Raw genomic sequence first — 25,744 nt, forward strand, 5'->3', positions numbered from 1 at the left:
AAAACTACTGACCCATGCTTGAGTCTTAAAATCATTTTTAAGGGTAACAGACCCTTATTTTAATTACCAATGACTTTTTTCAATCAATAAAAAAATGAAATTTTCAGTCATTAAAAAAAGTGATAGTAGCAACATAGACCTTCCCCTGCCTTCATAGGGCTTCTGGAAATTTGGGAAGGGAGATGACTAAATAAGGAACCAGGTCTATAACAACTCTCCTCAGGAAGTACAGGATGATATTTAGAAAAACGTCCTCACCTTATCCAGGCAGAGTTATGGAGCATCAAAAGAGTTATGGAGTCTCTACAAGTAGAGACTTGTAGATTGCACTGATAATAGGAAAAGTGGCAAAGCAAATCAAAGATTTGGTGAGACCATATGAAATGAGGCCCTCAGTGTCCATCATTCTGTTCACTACGCAGTCTCCCACATGCCCTTCACCCCTGGAAGCCTCATGCTTACTAGTAAGAACCTCCTGTGTTTATTACCTAACTCTCGCTTGTTCATAGATCTTATCTGCAAACCTCCTTCTAGGAGTCATGCCTTATCTCCTCTCCATATGCCATAAAACCCAGCACAGTAAAGGAGGAAAAATACCCCCATTGTCCACCTCTACCCCTCAAAATAAAATAATAGACAATAAAAGATGCATGAAACAGAGCCAGTTCTACTCAGAGACATGCTATCTAAGAATAATGGGTGAGTCTGATTACATATCTCAAAGAATTAGAGGAAATATTATAAGGTTATATTGAGATATTCCACACTAAGAACTGAGAAATACATGACATATTTTTATCTCCAAAGTGGTCTTAACTCTTTTTGTGAATGAGAAAATCTGCAGCAGGCTCATCTATGATCCATGAGAGGGTGTAAAGACCAACCTGTACTTTCAGATGCCAAGTCAGACCCCTTCAGCCAATGTCAGCTCATTGGTGACATTACAAAGTCATTCATATCTACATTGACTTCCCATCATCAGAAAAGATGTCAGAAAATATAGAATTACAGGCCAGGTATAGTGGTTCTTGCCTGTAATCCCAGCTATGTGAGAGGCATAGATAGGAGGATCCTTGCACCAAGAGTGGGCCTGGGCAAAAACATGAGACTCTATGGGAAAATGTCTAAAGCAAAAAAGAGCATGGAGCTTGGTTCAAGTGGTAAATGATATGCCTAGCAATCAGGAGGGCCTGAATTCAAACCCCAGTATCACTGAGAGACAGAGAGAGAAGAAAGGAGAGAGGAAGGAAGGAAAGAAGGGAGGAAGAGAAGGAGGGAGGAGGGGAGGGGAGGAAAAGAAGAATGGAGAAAAAAGAAAGAAAAGGAAGGAAGAGAGGGAAGAAGGAAGGGAGGAGAGAAATAAGAGAGGAAGGAAGAAAGGGAGGGAGGGAAGGGAGGGAAGGAAGGGGGAGAAAAGAATGAAAAGGGAGGAAGGGAGGGAGACAAAAGAAAGAAGAGAAGGAAGGAAGGAAGAAGGGAGGGAGGGAGGAAAGGAAGGAAGGAAGGAAGGAAGGAAGGGAGGGAGGGAGGGAGAGAGGAAGGAAAGAAGGAGGGAGGAAGGGAGGGAGGGAGGGAGGAAGGAAGTAAAAGGAAGAAAGAGCTCCATCAGCCTCCAGTGCTCAACCTGCCTTCTGCAGCGTTGCATGATATGTCAGATTAAATGACTTGCCAGTGGAGAAGGGGTGAGAGTCACCAAGTAAGCTTCGTGGCTCTTGAAAGAAGAGCTCTGTCCTTGGTCGTGGAAAAGCTCTGCTGATCTGGAAAGCAATGTCTCCTCAGATCCAACTCTCTAAAACCTGTGCCCACATGCCTGAGGGAAAGTGGCTTAGCGAGCTTCATCAGGCATGGTTGTCAGTTGTAGTCTTGTCTGAATAGCATGAGGTGACTCTGAGAGCAGAAAACAAATGAGGAGTTTCTGGCTCAGTGCTGGGGAGAGTTAGAACCCATTCATCCCTCTGTTTTTCAGCATTGCGAGTGTAGCCTTTTAATGGTGATTGCTTCAACAAGCAAGGTTGAACTGCAGTAAGTCAGGATCAATCCATCCCACAGTCTGATCCCGTGAAGGCTCATTTCACTGGATTCAGAAATGACTCACTCAGCCAATCTCTTTTCCTTCAAAAAGTACAAATTGAAAACAGGGATTCCATCTTTTCCTGTGGTGTACCCACATCCCTCTTAAATAATCACCCCACAATGTGGGTACCGATCCCCCTCTTATATAATCACTTCCTCATGTCTTCACATGTTGTCTCATCTTTACTTCAGCAACACCCACTGAAACAGTGAAAAGGGAAATTCACCTAGCACACAGCTGCAACTTTGAACATAACCTCTGACCCCCTATCAACTCTCACTGTGATCTTTGCTATATTAGAAAAACAAGGAATGATTAGAAGACAGAATCAAGGGTGTGGAGGAGAAATGGGTGAGGAGAGGAGAAAGAGTGAGAAGGAAATGTGAGCACACAGGTGAAGTTTAAGGAATGCAGTCCGGGGAATGTCGATGAGTCAGTCAGCCCACTCCCAGGCGGCGAGCCTTCCGTTCTAATGAGCTACAAAGAAAGAGGCCAGATGTGGATGAGGGGGCTGGTGAGGGGCCAGGTCTAAACACTCCTGCCCCAGGCTCTGCCCTGTTCTGATCTGGAGTTTCATGGGGAGTGACACAGCAAAAGCCCCTTAGCAAGCATGCCAGTTTCACTTGAGCCAAGAGTGGCAAAGGACATGTTTTAAAATTACTGTGAACTCCTCCTATCTAAGACAACCCAGCTGCTCTGTACTGGCAACCAGGACTTGGACAGTCACAGCTGTCGCTGTTAGTAGAACAAGCCATACACCAGAAGGAGAAATAGAAAACAACCTGATTCTTTGGTTTACTGCCCATTCAAACCACATCTGCAGACTCATTCTTCCCTGACTCTTGGATGAAACCTCTTTCAGATCCCATAAGTCTTTCAAGTCTTTTTTAGGCACATGAACAGTTATATTTTAGAAATAATTGTCCAGCCATAAACATTAAACCCCAAACTCTTATCTAATTCACAATCCCTTTGCCCCCCCACCCTCCCAGCTCATTACTGTTTTAGCCAAGAAACAATGCAAGGAGGAGTGTGTTGAGTGGCGTTACACTGCTATTCCTCCTTCTCCAGTCCACCACCAGGGGCTGCAGGAGGAAGGCATTAAGGTAAAGGAGACATAGCCTGGCTCATTCTTCTGTGATCTGACATTTGGCAACTGTTAACTCTTTGTTTTATGAGCCTTTGGAGGGTGATGTGGAGACATCCTCCTGGTGACCTCCAACAAAGATTCCTTGAGTGTGGCCTCTCCCAGCAGGCCTGGGCTGACCCTCACATAAACACTCAACAATTATTAACCACTGTATTCTTTTAACCCCAGTCCTATTACAAGTGTGTACTGGTTTCTTATTGAGAAGGGAAATCATAAAGAATACAATCCTTTGTAACAACAGTTGATGCAGAAACTTAAGCCCTGAGGGCCTGTCCTTGAAAAAAGATTGTTAACCAGTAAATAGAATCGCACAAGTCCTGCCACCACAGCTGCAGGGGAGGACAATGAGACTTTCTACCTGCAGCAGCACCAGGCTGTCTGGACCTCACCCACCCCCACATCCTGGATCTCTGTATGCCATCCTGACCATGGTCACCATTCCTAAAGATTCTCTCTTATTTTACCCCTACCACAAAGCACATGCATACAGAAGTGGACTGAGAAAATTTCTAGGAGACAAGGCCTGTTGTTAATTTTCTTGTTTTGTTGAGTGTCTTGTTCAAATCAGAGCATGAGTGCTCTTTCAATACTATTCAAAAATTAGGACCATTAAAAACTCAGGCAAAATGACTGTGCTGAGTATTAAGGGTTATTACAAGGAGTGTGTCATTCAGACATTCTATGGATTACTGAAGCAGGATAAGAGGACTCAATGACATGATTTCAAAGACAAAATGGTTACCCCAGGAGGATAAGTAAAACTCTAATTTGGGCTGTTCCATGACATCTCATTGCTGTCACTTTTGCTAAGATCCCCCTAAAACTCTCTAGGAGTATTTTCCTCCTGACATCCTGAACTGAGTCACAATGGAAAGGACAGTGACTATCATAGAATTGCTGGTTTGGAGAGAAAATGCCAACCCTAAGCACTCACCTACAATGGACAGAGAGATATTAAATGTGGATAGCTGAGGGGACCAGAGGGACAGGAAGGGAAGTATGAGCAAAAGCTTAAAGTAGTTGAGAGTATAATGGGTTAGCCACTGGAAAAAGAGGACAGCCTGGCAAGGAATGCATTTGGTGTCTCCAGAAATAAGGTTGGGCTGGGTGTGGTGACATGTGCCTGAAATCCCAGCCCTTGGGAGGCTGAGGCAGGAGGATAGCCAGTTCAAGGCCAGCCTGACCCTGTCTCAAAATAAATAAAGAAGGTTGGACAGATAGGGAAGGAATATGAAAACTAACAGTAAAATAGAATAACGTTTTCAAGGAAGAAGGTAATCTGGTCTTCCCTCAGGTGGTCATGGGGATTGCAGATATTTTTCTTTGACTAAAATGGTGTCAGAGTAGCTGTGATTTCATGAGTGTACTCACAGAGTTCCCACGACTCTAGACCAACAGGTAGAACTTCCATGAGCAGCAGAGTTGTGACTTTGGCATTAGTTCCAAGAAGTTTTATTGTACCTCATAACCATCCTCTGGAATAATATAACTCATACTCTTCTTGTTTTTAGTATCACAAAACGTCCATTTCCGTATCACAAGGATCTGACTCAGCACATACTCACCTTATCTGACTCCAGGTGCTGGGAAGGGAAGGAGTGCTTCGAGTAAGAAAATAAAGATGCGACTAATAGGAACTGCCCATGGGGGAGCAGTGCTCTGGCCCTCACCTGATTTATCTTCAGTAGTAGTAGAGACAGTGGTGGAAACGAATTGCATCATGTTGAATGTTTTGCTTCAAAGAATGCTGTGACTCATTTTCCTGCTGCTTGTACACACAGCAAATGAGAAAGCACCCAGCTGCCGAGTTCTCTTCTGATTTATAGGAAAGGTCATTTAATCCCAAGTAGGCATTTTGCTAAATGTTAAGCTCTTTAATTCTCCCACCCTTCCCTTGTCCCTTTATGGCGTCTTGTTCTATACCTATCCCAGGAGCAACTAAATGTTCTAGTGAGTACTGTTCAGGGTGATTTCACGTGCAAATATGCATGGAATGATTTAGTCTGTCTATGATGTCACAGTTTTGGTATAAATATGATAACACTATGTATTTGTCACGCATATAGCGAGAATATTCATGGAATTAATTAGCAAATACTATTTGTATCAATAACATTTTAATGCAGCATGTATGACATTGCTAAGAAAAATGGCGTGGGTTCTGCAGTCCAAAACAATATTAAGGAAATACAATCCATTTTTCTCAGTTGTTAACTTCTGAATTTTGGACTCTGCATTTAACCTTGGTCCAAGTTTTTTAAAGCTGCCTAGAAGTATTATATAGAATTATTATATTTTTTCTAAGAAACTCCTTTAAACATAAATGATAACAGGTTTTTTTTACATACTTTATGACATCATTTATAATCACCAGAGACCCCCCCCAAAGAAAATAGAAAATAGCAAAGCCTTAAAACAATTACCTTCCTTAGAGTTTGAACAACAAAAACTTTCACCACCACTAAGATATCACAAAATAAGTCAATAGAAATAGAGGTATTTACATCTCACCAATGGTGTATCATCAGGAAGCCAGGGCATAAATAAAAAAGAGAAGAACACCCTTGCACTTGCCCTTAAAAAATTTGCTGAAGTGTCCAGAACCTCAAAGTCTATAACACTTTCTATATTAAAATAGTATATCACACCTGCCAAGAGACCAAGGTGAAAGCGGAAGGTCACTGGCGGTCTTTGCTGTTGTGTAATTGTTTGCTTAGTAATAAAGCTATCAAAGAGTGTGCCCTGCAATTGGGTCTGGCAGAAGAGGTCTAGCATGGTGATCCAGAATGTACACCTGTCACAATAGCAAGTAAGACACTGCCCAAACCAGGAAGATAGAGAAGACAGGGTAAAATCAAACTTGTCGCCAAATCACAGTAAAGCCCCAGACTGTCTGTAGCACAACCCAGAGCTATTATTTTTCTTCTTAGGGTTCTAAAGGCTTATTTTCAATTCAAATAACTATTCTCAAAATTAAATTGAGCCCATTTTGAAAGCCAAATTTCATGAGACATTGCATTCCAAAACAATTACCTCACCCTGTACAAAAGTGCCCCCGCTCTTGCTTTCCCTTGATCCAATTCTATCAAAGCAGTTCAGTCCTGCAATTCTATTAAGACCGTTATTTGTCTTACATTTGACATATACACTTGGCTTGTATATTATCTAACCTAGGGGAAAATCCTTCTTGAAGGTATTCCTACTTTCTATAATAAATCTTTTCAGACGTTTTCTTTGATAGGTACTCTGATATTTTGTTAATTTGCACCTCAGAAGATCTTGTGAATTCTGGGGTTATTTTACCCTTCGTAATGTAGTGTGTGTCATAACTAATCTCTGTAAATTTCTAAAAATAAGTTCAGTTTTAGCATACACTGAGTTATGCTAATTCCCTAGCACCTAAGAGTTTTGGTTGTTCTCTAAGGAACAACCAAAACATGCTTTTCATGTTTTAAAAAAATATGAGTTTACTCTCAGCCATGGCAGAATCATCACTATACTTCAGATATCTATTGTCATGAACATCCCAGACCACACAGTAGACCACAGCCTAGTCTGGTCTCTTTCTTTCCCAAGTTAAGCCTGAAACACTTCTACAAGATTCCTTGAAATGAACGACAGTGGTCTTCATGGTAGGCTATGGTCAACCCTGAGAGTCACACAGACATCTAAGGAGTGAGCAGGAGGCCAGTGTTTGGACACTCAGCATCTCTGTACATGCTCCTAAACTGATTCACCCCTTTCACAAAGTACCTTAACAAAGGAAAAGTGTCCGTGGGAATTATTACTCTGGTAATATTACTGCTCCAGTATATTCTTACTCTGGTACATTTCTTCAAGTGGCCAAACCAGGCCAAACAAGGCGACCAAACAAGGGGAAGAGATACATGATCGTGTAAGCAAGGCATCTTAACCTCCTCTAATCAAATTTGTCATGAAATATATTCCCAATAAAATCTACTTTTATGTGTAAAAGTTGATTGCAATGTATAATAAATGATGCTTCTTGATCACTGTATATGACAAATAATTGTAATAATAACAATCTAGAACAAAAAGGTTCACATTTTAGAACCCTAAGGTGATAGGAAATTTTTTAAAATTTAAATTTATATAGTACTTATTTTTGTTGTAGAGAAGTCTGATGAGCTGAAAGACTTTCAAACATAGCACTGAATTATGTTAGAATTCATTTCTGTGTAGGAAGTGAAATAGAAATAAGATGGCTAGGACAGGAAGAAATGATGCAAGATTTCGTACTGCTAAAAAAGAGCTTCATGCATTTTTAAACAGATAATAGTGGGAATCCAATTACTATGGAATTCACATTTGTTGGACAAATTTAAAAGGCTGATCTAAAAAGTTTTATTTTAAGATGTTAATATTTACCAAATGTTGGAAATAATATCCTTTGGAACATTTAAATATATAACAAAAACTTTTGAGAGATGATATAAAAATGTGGAAGAAGTACATCCTCTGAAGACACTGCTAAGTAATATCTATGTATGTGTTGGAGGGAGAGAGATTGTGAGCATCCTTACCTGCAAGGTGAGAGGAGGACCATTTCTAACACCTGCCTAGAAGTTAAAATAGTATAGGTTTCTAGTCTAAAAGGATTAAATCATTTTATATTGGATATTTTATGTCAAATAATCCAATACGAATAATTGGGAAATGCCGTCTGTAGTCAATTTCCACTTATTACATCCAAGGCAGTAGATCCAAAGTAACTCAACTCACAGTTGGCTTAGACACCTGCAATTCTTACAACACCCGTGAGGGGTACACTATTAAAAGAACCATGAGCAGACCAAAGTATAGGTAAAACCAACTGAGGCACCAAGCTTAAAAGGAGAGCTGTGGCTATGAACATCCCACATGAAAGGATATTTTAAAATGTCAGACAAGAGTATTTGCTAAAGAGCAAGGTTGAGTCTGACAGTCTAATTTCCCTTATTTCTAAACTCGTCTTGGCAACCTGAGCATGTCAAATCAATAACCTAGGCCCATCTCCTTTCCCACAGGTGTTTTCTTTCTTCTTCTCTCTTTCTCTCTTTCTTTCTCAGTCTCTCTCTCTTTCTCTCTGTCTCCCCTTTTCTCCCTCTTTCTCTCTCTCTCTCTCTCTAATTTATTTGGGTAAGCACATAGCCCCTATCCCCTCTTACCACTCCTCCTTCCTTTCTCCATGGGGGTGATCTATGCTCTGAATAGAAACAGACTTATCTAGAACCTATAGAATTTCTATTATTTAAGTCACCCAGTCTGTAATATTTCTTATGGTAGCCCTAGAAAGCCAACATAGATGCTGTCAGATGTTCCCCTCCTGATAAAGTGCAGCATCTGGGACTTGGGTATTGCCCTCCAGGCCATGAGCCCAACACCTGGTAATTGCCAGCCCATGGCCTATCACCTTGTGAAGCTGGGGCTTGCATTACCCTTGGATTTGAAAGGAAGGCATAGGGCTACTCTGCTCTTGGAAAATCTCCAGCAAATTTGATCTCTGGCTTCAGTTATTTCCCCTCCCCCCACCCAGGGAAACACAGGTCACAGATTCCAGGCACAAAGACCACAGTCAATGGTTCCTTCCACTGTTTTACTTCCACTAGGCTTCTTTTTCCTCCATTGATCAATTTTCTTTCTGAATTGCAGGAAAATTGAGATAGAGAGACTCTTCCAACCCCATGGTTGCAAGACTGGGCTTTTACTTTTCAATAAGTCTCTTCTTTCAATCTTTTTTCCCATCCTAAATTCGCAAACAAATATTTTTTTTTAAAGTTTAAAAGCCAAGATTTGCCTCTTGGTTCTTTTTATTCTCTTTGTGTTATGGCTTCCTTTAGGACAGTGTGGTAGTCAGCTATTACTATTGTATTCTGAAAAGTGGAAGTAGTTTAATTCTTGCATTTGTTCACTTGTCCATTTTTTAAACAAATATTTATTAAGACCTTATTTCATGCCACACACTATTGTAGATACATTATTCTACCTAACAGTTACAAAAAAATTAAGTCCTTACCTACATGAGCCTGACATCCTAGGGGCTAGGACTATGACAATGAATATACAAAAAATAGTCATGTGAGTGTGATAAGAGAAGAAACTTAAAGCAGGGTATGTGGCCAGAGAGCAAAGGGTTCCTGATGGTCAGAAAAATGGCTCTCTGAGGGGGAAGAACTTTGTTCAGAGAACTGAGAGGCTGAAAGAGTAAATGATTGTTCAATTTTGTGGCAGTGGAAACTCCAACTACAAAACTCTGAGGATGAGAGTCACTTGTTGCATTCAAGGAACACCACAGAGGCCCGTCTGGCAGAATGGGCTCTGGGAGGCAGGTGAAACACTTAGAACCTAAGAGCACGGGGTTGAATTAACCCCACCAAATATTAACCTACTGGGTTTACAGGTCACTGAAGGATGATAGATACCACATGACTGCTTTGAGGGAGGAGCAGAAGGAGGACGAGGAGGAAGAGGAGAAGAAGAAGGAGGAGATGAGGACGACAATGACGATGACCTACCAGTGACAAGAAATGAGGTAAGATTAAATTACAGATTCAAAAAGCAATACAGAGTGAATGAAATTTTGGCTGAAACAATTACAACATAAAAATAGTCCAAACAAGATCAGGACTGTCATACAGGCTGGGTCCTGATAAGGGCACCTAGACAAGAAGGCGAGGGGCTGAAATGCACCTTGCCTTCTGTTTGTCACCCTGAACCTGGCACAGGCTGCACTCAACTAGAGGAAGGACATCTTTTCTAATTCACACCAAGGGGCCACATAGGCTGTCATAGCCCACCATAGCCCTAGATGAGTTGTGAGAGAATATTTCTACAACTTTTCTAGGAACTTGTTCATGCATCAAGAGCCTTAAAATGTCATGTGCTGTTTTACCCAACATCCCAATGTCAGGACCTTTTTCTGAGTCTTTTTGCATGAGTATCGTTGCTCCATTTATCCTCTGCCCTCTGTCTCTAGATAGTTTCTAGCTATCTAGTTTGGGGTTTTCTCTTTGTCTACCACTCTGCCAATCCTTTTCTAGAATGACACCTGGAGTAGTATATATAGGTCTTGGCATTGGGCTAAAGAGGTTGACTGTGCATCTCATTAGGCAAAGCCACATCTATGTGCAGACACTGAATGCCAAAATAGCCAAACCAAGATTGAAAGTCCAAAAACTAAATAGTCATAAAACAAAAGGCAAGATGGTATGGATAAGTAGTCAGAAAGCCCAAGAATCCAGACTAGAAATCCCCAAGCAAATAGCAGGCAGTAGTGTGCAGAGGGTCTAGATGAAATTCTTTTGCATGGATGCTGCAAGGGCAAGCATGGCTCATTTTCTTACACTCTCCAAAGTATGAAGGGAGAGAACAGTAGATGAGAAACCATGGAGTTGGGAGAATTTTCATCTCACAGTTTGGCTCCAGTCCCTTGGGACTGACTCTCTGTCATCTGTGTTGTTAGGTTATTAAGTTGTCCTACATGCATGAAAGTAAGGAGAGCACTGGTATTACTCAGATGCTCAGAACAACCATCTCCATAATGACATGCATAACCACCTATCTTGCTGCTAGGAAAAGGCAGAGATAACTTAGAATGAAGTAAGAGCCACAGGGTAGGCGGGACCAGACTGGACAGAGATTCAAGATTTTCAATAAGAATGTTCTCTACTTGGGGAGGAGAGGGGGAACAGCAAGGTAGGACAGGCCAACTCCTGTCATAGCACCAGGGGAATGTCATGCATGACTTAGAATCACCAGGATCTGCAGGTAAAGTAGGGATTGTAGGAGCCAGACTTAACTTCTATAAATTAATGACTTAACATTCACAAAAGGGCTACTTGTTATCAATTCCTGGCTCACCCATAAACACCTGGAGACTTTAGATAGACCCATACCATATACTCTTAACAGTCACAGTGAACTTGAGTTTGATAGGGAAGCCTCTTTCAAATACAACTGGTAATCCCAAAACCACCTAACCTGCCTCACTCACTCCTTCCTATAGAAACCACAACAGCTCTCTCTGCCTCGTGAAAGATCCTCTCCTCATAGCCCTATATGACCTACTGTGCTCTCCTCAGGGAACTATGAGGATAACAAAACTGGAAAATTCCTTCACTTCTCCTTCTTTATCTACATAGACCTCATCATGCCTCACTCAAGAAACATGATTAAAACAGGGATGGGGTCAGCTTTCCTGGAGTCCATGGCTGGGAAGGAGGAATGGGGATGGGTACCGTGGAAGATTGAGATTCTATTAGGAAACACATGGCAGAGGCAGATGACACTCAGCCAGCAATATCCAGGTCAAGTAGCCAGGAACTGAGGCAGAAATCAATTTATCATCCTTTAAAATACTGTTAGCGAGACAAAAGCCTGTTCACTAAAATTAGTGAAAAGAAACAGGTAAATTAAGCAAATTGGTCATTCAGTGAATTGTCTCTCAGCAAATTAACCTAGAAGGGACATAATTGGTAATAAAAGAAGAAATGGAATTTAACAAAGATTTAGTAATTGTCCCTGGGGGACCTAACAACTGCAAATGTTGAATGTCACTGCAAACAAGCTTTATAAATTTTAAAGCTCACTTTTAAAGCAAGACAGTGAGTGCTCAGAGTGAAGGTCATAATATATACCCACTGGATAAATGAAAGAACAAAAAAAGCTGTACTAATGTTACACGAATGGGTTCCAATGGCACAGGATGAATCTCCAGTGACCGCAACATGTGTGATTCAAAACATGCTGCATCACAAACAAGTTAGATGGAAGTGAAGGTGACATCCCTCCACTGCACTGAGGGGATTCCAAACGTGGCTAAATTTAGTAGTGATAAAGATGAGTTTGTCAAAGCTGGATATAAATAGCATGGAAAAAATAAGAGTGCAAAGTAAATGTATCTCCAAATGAACATTACTTCACTTAACCTGACTTTAAACACATAGTACACCTGAATCAAATGTAACTAGACACTTGATCATTTCATCTGTATCTCTTCAAGTTTGCTTATTGAAATTTGAGAACAACTTTTCCCTCACTAGGAATCAGAAGCTGAGGTCACTTTAGAGGTGGTGCCCCCAGAAGCTGTCAGTAGAAAAGGACCTCAGTATGTGAGCCTGGATGACAGAGCACACAACCTGCCCTTGAGAACCAGGAAGGCTGCTCTGAAGAAGCTGGTTAAGCTGCTAGCAAGGTGAAAGGCAAGTATGGGAGAACGCAGGGTGTTCCAGATGAAGTAAAAAGTAAGAACTCCATTTGATTTTATTTTTTTATTTTTATTTAAAAAAAAAAAAGTATGAACTCTGCTCCCCTAGAGCAAGGGGAGGCTCGGGGCTGGGAACTGCAGGCCAGTTGTGACTGGAGCACAGAAAAAGAAGGGCAATGTAGAGCTAAATGAGACTGGAGAGTCATGGAGGGAGCACTACCATTTTATCTTCAGCTAAGAGTGAAAGACAGCTAGCTAATAAAGAGGTATTTATTGTAGGAGTACACACAAGTGAGGTTGGCATTTTAGTAGACCGTGGCCAGATTCCAGATCACTCAGAGCCCTGCAGGCCATAGTAAGAATTTAATAGATTTCTGTCTTGGGTTTTGCTTTTGCTTTGCTAAAGTGTGGTGGGTCTTCAGTGTTGCGTCTTTAAGACAGCACTCTATCCCTGGAATGAACTGGGGCATTGGGGAGGACCAGCTGTGGGGTAGAGAAAATCACAAGAGTATGGAGCACAACTGGGCTTAAGGGAGACTTCCTCCCTTTGTGTCATTCTTTCAATGCTATGTTAATGTCCTGTGTATAACAGGCTTGGTACTTTTCATGTCCCACATGCTTTGTAAACAAAGGAAAGTTCTAGTACATGTGGTAGAATCACACAAATTGTTCCATGGGAAATGGAATACAGTATAATTTTCACCTGACCTATTTTGGGAAAAAGGAGGTTTGTACCAGTGTATTGATGGAAGCCTCATGGTGTCCCCGTATATTGATGCTTTGTGGGTACCTTGTCAATCAAGAAGCAGTCTCTGGAATCCAGAATCCAGGGACAGACACTGAAAAGTTAAAACCACTGTGGCTTATCGGGAGGACCCCCAGATACTCCTGATGACCCAAGAACAGTATCTGTTTTTTCAGAAGAGAAAGTTGGGTTTGATAGAGAAATCTAGTGCACAAGAAATTTTTCTGGTTTTTACCTGTTCTGCTGGCCTCTCATATGCTTCAAACTCTCTCCTTAATTAAGGACACTGTAAGATGAAGTCTTGGGAACAGACAGAGAATGCCTTTGTCTACAACACTACAGCCACAGAGCAATCAGCCAGCACTAATGCATGGGAGGAGCACCTACCAGCTCCAAACTGTGTCATCCTGTGGGTGCCAAGATCACTCCCAATATGGAAGAAACACAGGACCTGGGTGAACTCCCTTTTCTGTGGGAGAAGAGCAGGAGAAAGCACATCTGCACATCTCTGAAACACTCAGCAAACAGGGAGTGAAGCATTCTGGACCACCTTCCCCAATGTATGTGTGATGAGACAGTCAAGGAGATCACCATGGATACATCTGGCTGCATCTGCCTGAGTTATTTGTATTGAACAGATTTCTACAGGGTGGTTTTTTCTGGTCTCATTATGTGTGCGTAATGCCAATTAAATAACAGGAATGAAAATTATAAAAGAAAATATCTGCCCCTGCTGGGTTTAATCTCATTAGTGCAAAGTCAAATGATTAGACCTAAAAAGAGCTCCAATGTGTGGCAGAGAAAGGAGTAAAGTTGCAAGTATCTTTTGCATCACACTGAGAAATAAACCAGAATTGCTGGCTCAGTTGAAGACCCTGGAGTCACTCTTATAATAAGACCATGTTATGTCTTGAACAGCAATGAGTCTCTACCTAAATAAACAACAGAAGGCTACCATGACACATCTCAAACTTCAAACCCATAACATAAAGTTCCAAGCAAGTCAAGCTTTTTAAGGACAGGTGTCATGCTTACTAGGCTGATTGTAAAACCTAGAAGATGCTTGCTTTACAGTACAGTATGGTTTATATAATCTTGAAATGTGTGGCTCTCTTTCAAATTAATCAAACCATAGCCAGCTATAAATCTGCCACCATCCCTGGGCAGCTCTTAGAGAAAATGCAAAATGGAAAGGTTTGTCCAAATTAAGCCTCACAGTCCATTTAAAATGAAGGGCTTGCATGAAGAAAATGAAATTTTTTTGTTTGTAGCTACATGGATGGAACTGGAGAACATCGTCTTAAGTGAAGTTAACCAGGTCCAGAAAGACAAAGGTCACATGTTGTTTTCTCTCATATGTGGAATATAGGCCCCATACAAGTACAAGCAACACTATGAAAAACAGGTCACACTAAGGGGAGGTCACATATGTGAGGGGGAGGGTTAAAAAGGAAGTTAAGAAGGTGAATATGGGTGATGTACTCTCTATACAAGAAGGAATATTGAATTTTTGAACCTGTCGAAATCACCATATGAAGGGACTAAGGTAGAAAGGAGAAAAATAGAGGAGATGAACCAATTTGGATCATAATAGATAGACAGATAGATAGCTATAGATATAGATATATAGATATCTATATCTATATATATATGGAAATGTCACAGTGAAACTCCCTGTATAGCCATCTTAAACAAACAAAAATATCTTTTTATAAAAACGGAGAACAAAAAGGTAAAACATGTCCTGTCTAGGGGTTGGTACCAGTGGGTGGGGGGAGGATATAAGGAAAGGGTGTAGGAGGGTGAATGTGGTGGAATATTATGTACTTATGTATGAAAATGGAAAATGAGACCTGTTGAAATTATTCCAGGATTGGGGGAGGGGGCTAAATGATGATGGGGAGTGAATTCAACCATGACATATTGTAAGAACTTTGGTACATGTCACAGTGTACCCTCAGTACAACAATAATAAAAAAGATAAAATAAAATAAAATGAAGGGCTTGAGCAGCTTGTAAGTACACCAGCAGGGGGCTATTATTTACCTAAGCTTCAGGTGGAGTAACAAATTTCCCTTCCTTGAGGGAATTTGAGAAGTGTCAGCTACAGCTATACCTCCACAGGCAGCATTTGGAATAGCCGCCTATGCAAAAAATGGCCAAGCACAATGCATTTGCCTCAGTGACAGGCTGACATGTCTGACTTTACTTTCAAAATGATTTTCATCCTTTTTCCCATCTTACCTCCACCATGCAAAGCAGACAAAACAAGAATCATGCCAACATATCAGGTGAAGAAAGTAAGGACCATCTTGAGTTAGTTGTTCTAGGTGAGACCTCCACAGCCAGCTGGCGAGAGCCATGCACAGACATAGAAACGCAGCTGCCTACAAAAGCTTGACCTGGGAAGAGGCATGGACACCATGTCTTACATGGTAACATAAATTACTTTGCCTACACAGGATAGAGAAAGTTGGATCTTCCATATCAGGCCATCTTGAGAAGGGGTTCAGAGTTAGTCCTCAAGGGACCTCTGAATGTCCTGAAATGGTATGCAAAAATGTGTGTGTGCATGAGTTGTTAACTTTCATCAGAATATCTAACTCTATTAGCTGCGTAATGTTTTGAATATGAAATGTCCCCAAAGGGTCCTGTATTGAAGACTTGCTTGGTCCCCAGGTGATGGTGCTAATGAGAGGTGGTTGAATCACGAGAGCACTAGCATCATAATGGACTGATCCATTGATGAGTTCATTGGTGGGCTCCTGGGAGGTACGGCCTAGTTGGAGGAAATAGGTCATTTCACCTTGGAAGGGAATAGCTTGTTCCCAGCCTCTCCTCCTTCTCCCTCTCCTTCTTTCCATCTCAATGACATAAGCAGAGCTATTATGCCACACCTTTACCACCATGATGCTCTGCCTTGCCACAGGCCCACAGTGATGGGGCCATGCAACTATGGACTGAAACACTGGAAACCCTGAGCCAAAACAAACCTTGTCTGCCTTTGTTTCTCTCAGGCATTTTGTCACAGTGATGGAGTGGTAACTAACACAACCTGTAAAAAGGTTAAAAATCCTTATTTCTACAGATGAAGGCCACCTCACTTACTTTGGAGGGGTTGGAAAGAAAGATAGAGCTGTCTAGCTAAGTGTGCAAGTAGAAATAATGAAGACAAAAGGGCGCTGTCTCAGGTGCCAAGATCCCACTCACCAAAGACAGAATACAACCAACCATTCAGAGCGGTGAAGACCTAGGAGACAGTACACTCTCGGGTTGCCGGGGAGAGGGAGATGCTCTGGAATGGGAAGATGGTAAGATTTGGGATTTGGATAGATGAAAGTTTACCATTGTGATCTTGGACAAGTTATTTAACACCTCTCTGCTCAGTTTCCTCCTTCATAAAATAAAATACGACCCTCATCTCTCTGAAGGGCAGGAACAGATGGCTAGGCAATGGCAAGAGATGTTTACTTGATGACCTTGCCCTGATGGAAGGCTTTGCCCATATGCTGGAAGGGTATCCTTGCTGCCAAGATCCAGTTTCTGCCATGTAAATGACTCACAATCCACCTGCCAATGGGAACTTAGTAGAAAAGTAAGACCCTGACCTCAGAAAACCCAGAATCCAGGAAAGGAGCTGCCATCATTGAGTCCAAGGAGGAGGACACTGACAAAGGCAATGACAACTGACCTACATCCCCAACTAGGCTCTGCCTCCTAAGAGCCCAGCAATGACCTCAGCAATGGATGATGCTAGTGCTCTCATGATCCAATTACCTCTCATTGGCACCATTAGCTTCTGCAGCCTCTAAAACAGTCCAGTGATGAGGTTGCAGCTCATGAAGGTCTGGGGGAGCTCTTCAGGGAAGCAGTACTCAGCAAATCACAGGGACCAATCATCTTTACCAAAATGCTCCCCAAAATATGGCAGTGCCACAGAGAGAATGTCCTCATTGGAGTGCTTGTGCTTAAATTCATCCAACACAAAGGTACTTTTGGGCAGATGAACAAAGAGGTCCTTGGTCTTGGGCCAGTGCCTGTTCACATTCATCCAGCTCCTGCTCAGGAGCTGAGGCAGCTGCCTTTTTCTCCTCTTTCTGTTCAGGCTGGGGTTTCTGCTTCTCTTCCCTAGAGCCCTGCTCTTTGTATGGGGTGTCCTTTTTAGGCTAGCTCTGCAAACTTCTCAGCATCAAACTGGGCTATCTTCTCACACAGTTTTACCTCTCCCAAGACAGCCTGGAACTGGAACTGGTTAATGCAGGTAAGGAACTAGTGGTTGGTGCTGGGAAAAGCCTGGTGGAGAGATAGTACCAAGACCTGCTTATAGATCCACCTGAAAACATTTCAAGGAATTAAGAGAAAGTCAGCATGTGGCCCAACAAGCGAATAGAAGGTGACATGCAAAGACTTCACAGAATGAACCAAGCAGATGACAGAGTCTCAGACATCCCTGGGCCAGCCCCAGGAGGTGGGAGCCTATACAGCAGGACTCAAATCCAAACCTTGGCCCTCTTACTGAAGCACCCTTCCCATTATTCCTCATCAAATCCTGCTCTCACATGCCTGCCTTTTCATGTTTGCATTCTGTGGTTCTCCGCTTAATTACAAGGCTAAGAACAGTTTACAGTTCAATAAGCATAGTGCTGATAGTAAGCAAAAGGACAATGTACCTGTGTAAAATAACATGGTTATCGCAAGTCGACTGTCAGAGCAAACTGAGGCATTAGTGGTGTAAATGATGCCATGTGGACTTGTCACCTCAGTGACCACAGCATTATCAGAAGAGACCCCCTTCCTTCCTACCCAGCTTTAGTGGCTGGGGTAACAAGCACATCTGTGTCCTGGATTCCCCAAGATAGCCCTGGTTTTAAGTTTCATGGTCTGGCAGCCCTCAAATTCATTGCTACAGCAGTGGAAACCAGAACATCCTTGATACTGGGACTTACAGAAGCTGAAGGCCATTGGCCTGCCCCTGGGTGAGTCTAGAAGCTGAAGGCCATTGGCCTGCCCCTGGGTGAGTCTGGCTATGGCAATCTCATCTGAGCCAGAAAGAAGAGAGGTGGTATGGGGTGACAGCCAGAGCCCTAGCTTTAGGACTTCTTAAAAGTTAAAGTATGGTAAGCACCGAGGTGCAGCCTGAATTGTGTCTTCCCACACACATAAGTCCTCACACTCTTGGGCAGATGTGTTTCTCTCTCAAGATAACTAACACATGTTGCTATACTAGACATTTTTAGAGAAATAAACCTATAATTCTTTATATATACATATATATGCATATAGATGATAAACATATATGCATATGTATGATAAATGGATAAACTGTGTGTTATGTACATTAGCATATAATATAATAATAAAGAGTTTATATTTTACTATATTTGATAAATACATAAGCAAATAAATGCATTTTCAAAATCCATCAATGGTTAACATTGCTGTGGCTGAATTTATTAGAAGCAGCGTGAGAGTTACATTCCTTCCTAAATACCTATTGATCCCTACCTTTCCCAGCTCATACAAATTCACAGACCCATGTCTGCCCTGGAATTAAAGTGACCCCAAGGTAGCCAGTGTGAGAAACAGTGATCATTTCTCTGGTGACTGTGAGAATGAAGACAGCAGAAAAACAGTGCCTAATGAGGTTTGTATTGACTAGGGAAGAACAAATCCAAAGTCAGTGGGTTCCCCAAGCACTGGGATATGGACAGAGGGCAGAGTGAGGGCAGGGGCTTAGCACTGTCTCTGCAGGGCAGGTGTGAATCTGACATAAACCACAGAACAAGGGAGAAAGGACGGAAGGCAGCCACATGTCCTGTCTCCCCACATCCTCTGAAAACAGTGTGTCTGGGCACCCTATTTCTCTCCCCTTTCTCTGGCTCCCTTATTCTTGGTACTCTGACATACTCAGGATTTTTTCTCAGTGCTGGGGATCAAATGCGGGCTCTCTGCACACTGGGCGAACTGTTCTACCAATGAACTATATTCTGAGCCCCTCAGATGTGACTAAGGGAAATTCACCTTCTTAAATTTAGTTTTGTTTTGTTTTTCCACATCATACAAGAAAGTTCCTTTTGGCTCTATTCTGATGTCTGATGCCAGGAAAATTTGACATGACATACTCTTTGATTTGGAAATATATATTCTGAAGGTAAATTACAGTGGAAATCTAACATTTTCTAACTTGCACACAGCAGGTGCTGTGGACATGTTTACGCTTGAGGTAGGATAGGAGGAAGGTAAGAGAGTTCATGTATAAGAAAGCTCTGACATCCGTTCAGTTACAATCTATATGAAGCAAGAAGAATCCTTTAGACCCTGTATGAGATTTTTTTCAACAGAAATTCCACACTCAGCAAATTTGCTACAGATTTGCCTCCAACAAGAAAACAACTGTCACATTTGTTCAGCCATGTGGTGGCAGAGAACAATGAGGTCTCTGTAAACAACTTCTGTAAGGCCCCCCAGGAAATGCGGGTGCAGCTGGAGAACTCAAACCTCAAATCATCACTTGGAATCCTTCATGGAAATGGAGAATAAACTCTATACAGATTAAAGGAAATTTATCCAACACACAGCATTTGGGAAAGAAGGAAGGAGGTCTTGAGAGTTGGCCTAGGCCTTCATGTATGGAGCCAAATCACCCCCCATGGCCCTAAAAATTGTTTCTTTGCTTACAAAATCAATCTGTCACTAACAAGCATGAGCTTGGAGGTGACAATAGCCATTTGGGATGAAACAATAGCAAGTGGCTAGAGTTTGAAATAATGACAATGACAACTACAAGCATTTCTTTAGCACACACTCTAAGTCAGGAATACTTGGTCTTATTTGACACATATTAAACAGATACTGGACACGTAGTATATACACAAATTAAGTTGTTACTAGTTTATTTAATCCTCAAAAAGTTTATAAGGTATATACTTCTTAATGCACAGAGAGATTTAGTAAGTAGGCCAAGATCACATAGATATTAAGTGTCAGAGACAGGATTTAAAAAACATTGTTGCAGTGTGATTCCAGTTCTCCTGTGCCACAGAAACTTGCATTTAGATCTAATTTGTATACACAATTTGGTGATTCCTCTAAACTGATCTTTTCAGAGGATATATTGTGAGTAACTTTAAAGGAACTGCTTTTAAAACAGTTCTTTTTAAAAAAAATCTTATTTCCTTCTCCTGTTTATTCTCCCCAAGAGCACCATCTTCCAAAAGAGGAACATTGAAAATAACTGTACATCAGACACTGAAGCAATGGCCACAGAATATAACATCTTAAACAATCTCAAGGTAGGTTAGTACTCAAACATTTCATGTTTCATCTCTGGCAAACCTTCTTTAAAAGAAATATGAACATTTTCCCCCTGGAAGTCTCAAGTATTATGTTTAATGTGGATCAAATAGAGCTGCATTTTATTCTACATTTCTTTTGTCTGCAGTGATAATCTTCAAGTATAAAATGCATGTGCTCACCAGGGAACTGCAGAAAATTAATTCCCAGCAAATTTTGTCAATGACTGTCACTCACTTTGTTGAGTAAAGGATTGTTCTGTGGCCTCACAGGCACACCGTTAAGCATTGCAGTGAAAGGAGACAGATAACACGTTCCTACTTTGCAGCTCTCAAGTCTACAGGGAAATCAGCTCTTGTTCAGTATTGTCATAGTTCATAATTGCTCTTAAGATCCAGCTGTGAGTCCCGTTCCTACACATAGTCCTGGTGACCCAAGTCTCTTCTGAGCTGAGTCAACGAATACCTTCTCCTCAGGCTTGCTTACGTGACAGCTGCTCACAGACTCTCCTGTTCCAACCTCAGTTCATTTTCATCACAGACTGTGTGACATCTTTGATTAGATTAAGTCACTCCTCAAGGGCAAGGAACACTCCATGCATCTCATGATGTCATGGTAAGAGTATGCATGCAATAAGTCATGACAAGATGAGTCAGCTGGTTAACTGCATCACTGGTGGGTTGATAATCTACCACTTCTTCCTGAAAATCCCCAGCATGACTGCAAATCTGTCACTTGCTTTAGCACACGCCCGTATTTTTCTCTCCAGTGTCCCTTTGTTAAACACAAGTTGAGGTGCACAAGTGCTTCATTTCATCCTGCCATAGGACAGTTGCTTAAAAATATTATCCAGTAGCTGGGTGCTGGTGGCTCACCCCTGTAATCCCAGCTACTCAGAAAGCAGATATCAGGAGGGTCTCAGTTTGAAGCCAGCCCAGGCAAATAGCTCCGTGAGACCTATTTTGAAAAAACCCATTACAAAATAAGAGCTGGTCTTCAACAAAAACTGCTGGGAAAACTGGTTAGCAGTCTGCAAAAAACTGAAACTAGATCCATGTATATCAGCCTATACCAAGATTAACTCAAAATGGATCAAGGATCTTAATATCAGACCCCAAACTCTAAAGTTGATACAGGAAAGAGTAGGAAATACTCTGGAGTTAGCAGGTATAGGTAAAAACTTTCTCAACAAAACCCCAGCAGCACAGCAACTAAGAGATAGCATAGATAAATGGGACCTCATAAAACTAAAAAGTTTCTGTTCATCAAAAGAAATGGTCTCTAAACTGAAGAGAACACCCACAGAGTGGGAGAAAATATTAGCCAGCTACACATCAGACAAAGGACTGATAACCAGAATATACAGGGAACTTAAAAAACTAAATTCTCCCAAAACTAATGAACCAATAAAGAAATGGGCAAGTGAACTAAACAGAACTTTCTCAAAAGAAGAAATTCAAATGGCCAAAAAACACATGAAAAAATGCTCACCATCCCTAGCAATAAAGGAAATGCAAATTAAAACCATGCTAAGATTCCACCTCACCCCTGTTAGACTAGCCATCATTAGCAACACCACCATCAACAGGTGTTGGTGAGGATGTGGGGCAAAAGGAACCCTCATACACTGTTGGTGGGAATGTAAACTAGTACAACCACTCTGGAAAAAAATTTGGAGGCTACTTAAAAAGCTAGACATTGATCTACCATTTGATCCAGCAATACCACTCTTGGGGATATACCCAAAAGACTGTGACACAGGTTACTCCAGAGGCACCTGCACACCCATGTTTATTGCGGCACTATTCACAATAGCCAAGTTATGGAAACAGCCAAGATGCCCCACCACTGACGAATGGATTAAGAAAATGTGGTATCTATACACAATGGAATTTTATGCAGCCATGAAGAAGAACGAAATATTATCATTCACTAGTAAATGGATGGAATTGGAGAACATCATTCTGAGTGAGGTTAGCCTGGCCCAAAAGACCAAAAATCGTATGTTCTCCCTCATATGTGGACATTAGATCAAGGGCAAACACAACAATGGGATTGGACTTTGAGCACATGATAAAAGCGAGAGCACACAAGGGAGGGGTGAGGATAGGTAAGACACCTAAAAAATTAGCTAGCATTTGTTGCCCTTAATGCAGAGAAACTAAAGCAGATACCTTAAAAGCAACTGAGGCCAATAGGAAAAGGGGACCAGGAACTAGAGAAAAGGTGAGATCAAAAAGAATTAACCTAGAAGGTAACACCCACGCACAGGAAATCAATGTGAGTCAATGCCCTGTATAGCTATCCTTATCTCAACCAGCAAAAAACCTTGTTCCTTCCTATTATTGCTTATACTGTCTCTACAACAAAATTAGAAATAAGGGCAAAATAGTTTCTGCTGGGTATTGAGGGGGTAGGGGGGAGAGGGAGGGGGCAGAGTGGGTGGTAAGGGAGGGGGTGGGGGGAGGGGGGAGTAATGACCCAAGCCTTGTATGCACGTATGAATAATAAAGGAAAAAAAATGAACCCTGACTGCAAGGTTTCAAGGTACCCAGAGAGAGTCTGTTGAGGCAGACGGGACACTGCAGGGGGGGAGAGCAGTGGTGAAGGAAGACTTGTGGCACATGGGAACAGATGGACCTGGATAATCTCCACTGCAACTGTTGTTTCTATGGAACACAGAGAATTCTGTAGTGCTATCCTAATCACAGTAAATCCAGAGCTTTTGAACATTGTACAGGGTACATTAAACTGTTTAGCTGTTTCATTAAAAATAATTGATTGCCCTTAAAAATAGGTCCCAGAAAATGGCAGGGATTTTTATTTAATCTAAAAGGATTATTGCTGTGCTTCTCACCCAATTATTAATTGATTACCTATAAACAAATTCCAGAATTACTATCATTATCCTGAGCACCTATTATGTTGTAGCTACAAACACAAATATGAATTTGGTCAAAAACTCTACATAAATACAAAATATGCATAATACAAAATACGAATCTCAGAAATCTTATGCTAAAAGTCTGAACATCACACACATTTTCTGGGAGACTAGATTTCATATATCCAAAATTACTGAGACATAGTCTCTACCTCTCCCAGAATTTATAATAAAATGAAAGCAGAAGAAAATACTATTAACTTTTGTTTCAGGTCCTGGTCCACCCAACAAAGGTACTATGTTCTTTCAAGAAATACAAAGGGGCATGATTTGATATTATGATATCACCAGTTTTTGATATCAGACACGCTTCAGAAAAATCCACCTGGACATCATCATATTATTTGGTGACAATATATACATGGTTTGGAGGTTCTGACACAGGTGCATCTACCATAAAGAACAGAATAAGCATCGCACCATCCAAGAAGCCTCCTTCCCGGCCACCCCCCATGTCTATAACAAAATGGGACCACCTGAGACAAATTCTATGTGAATCTGCAGAATGGCTTGTATCCCAGGATTGGACCAGGAATAGTGGTGATTCATCTAACAAACCCGCCAGCAAGAGGTAAGCCAAACAGTTAATTACCAAACTGGCCTCTAACCCGAAGTGGAATCTTAATAGACAGAACTAATTAAAATCAATACTGATGGTAATTGTGAGAAGGTTATAAAAAAAAAAAGACTCGAGATACATTTTTAAGTGGAAAAACAATGAGCAATCTCAATTCTTTGTGCTAACTTTGCTATCTGGCTCTCCAACAAATGTGTACCAACAGGGACTCTTTCTGGAAAGGCCTATACCTTTCCACAGGCTGAGAGGAGGGGTGAGCACACACAGAAGCCCACTGAAAGCATTTTCTGAGCTTCTGGCAGGGTGAGCAGAAGTGGTGAGAGGTGCTGGATTTGTGAAACCAAAATCACACTCACATTAAGGGTCCAGATACTACAAAGTAGGGAAGTTTGGTTTTTCTTCCAGCTTTGTGGTCTTTGGAGTTTATTTAATCTCTCTGGGCCCAACCAAGTTTTTCTCATCTGTAAAATAAAAGGGGAAAAGTAAATGATCTGTAAATTCCCTGTGTTTGTGCTATTCTGGAATACCATATCTCAGAGATGCCGATGGGAATGTAGAAAACAGGTAGAACTACAGATGCAGTAGTGGGCATCCCATTAAAAGTATGATGTTCTTGTTCTGTTTCCCTTCAAGACAATGGCAGTGTGTCATGTCCCATCCTTCAGTATGAGCTTGCCTGACACCTCAACAATGAGTGAACTCTAAGAAAAATATGAAGTTTGCTTTTGTTTCAGAACATCTTTTGCAAAGTGATAAATAGAACTTCAATACCACACCCTCAAAGTGGTTATCACACTGAATTCTCTTTCTCTCCGGATTATGTAGCACTGTTCATTGTTGGGTAGATTCTAGTAGAAGGCAAATCTTCACCCCAGGTGGCTGAAATAGCATTCATGTTCTTTTCCTTTTTTAACTTAATAATATGTACCAATTCCAGCCAAAGAAAGCCCTCCAGGACCATACATATGACAGGTTGATAAGAAATGAACTTGACATATGGTAGCTGTGGGTAGCAGAAGGAGAAGGAAAGTTTTTTACTGTATTATTTACTTTTAATTGTTAATTGTTTAATTTGGCCATATATCCTCACAGTAAAAACATTCAAATAGCACTAAAAGCAGCACAGTGAAAAGTTACAACTCCTTCCACTCCTATCCCAGGGGGATTTTAGCTACTAATATGACTTCTTGCACAGTTTTCCAGAGCTACAATAGGCAATATGTCCAAGAGCCTCGTACATACAGGACTCCCTCCCTCTTTGACACACAAATGTCAGCATACTTGACACATTGCTCTGCATCTTCTTTTTCACTCAAGTATCTCAGATAGCATATTTCTTCATCACATGCCTTGCTATTTTGAAGGCACATATTTAATTTTACGGACACACATACTTTAATTAGCTCCTTGTTGATGATCTATTATATTGTTTCTAATCTTTTGCTAGTGGAAGCATTGCTTAAATAACTAACATGGAACATACACTGTGGGTGTGTGAATATGTCTACAGAATGGGCAAGATTCATCACATTAGTGAATTTAAGAGACAAGAAAACCATCTCCTGGGAGTTCTTCCAGTTTGCAGGATCACAGCTGGAGGGGGTGCTGTCTATGCATCTGCTGGCAGAGTATATGTTTTTCATATGAGGATGGAAAAAAATTCCTTGTTTCTGTTTCATTTTGAAATCTATTTATTTTGGGATTGGTTGCCCATCTTTCAAGTGTTTCATGTCTTTTTCTGTTAAATTCATAGTGG

General features: G+C 41.3%; 1 long non-coding RNA gene and 1 pseudogene across 1 annotated transcript; one reads left to right on the forward strand and one right to left on the reverse strand.

Moving 5' to 3' along the window:
- Positions 1 to 9,677: 9,677 nt before the first annotated feature.
- LOC141418098 (uncharacterized) lies at positions 9,678 to 15,181 on the forward strand. Its single transcript, XR_012442740.1, has 3 exons — positions 9,678 to 9,756; positions 12,266 to 12,466; positions 13,457 to 15,181. It is a non-coding gene; the product is annotated as an uncharacterized lncRNA (long non-coding RNA).
- A 1,410-nt stretch (positions 15,182 to 16,591) lies between these two features.
- The window catches only part of LOC109702684 (elongation factor 1-gamma-like), a 48,126-nt pseudogene continuing 38,973 nt past the window's right edge, over positions 16,592 to 25,744 (reverse strand).

This window comes from Castor canadensis, chromosome 16 (assembly GCF_047511655.1).
Source record: "Castor canadensis chromosome 16, mCasCan1.hap1v2, whole genome shotgun sequence".
Classification (NCBI taxonomy): domain Eukaryota; kingdom Metazoa; phylum Chordata; class Mammalia; order Rodentia; family Castoridae; genus Castor; species Castor canadensis.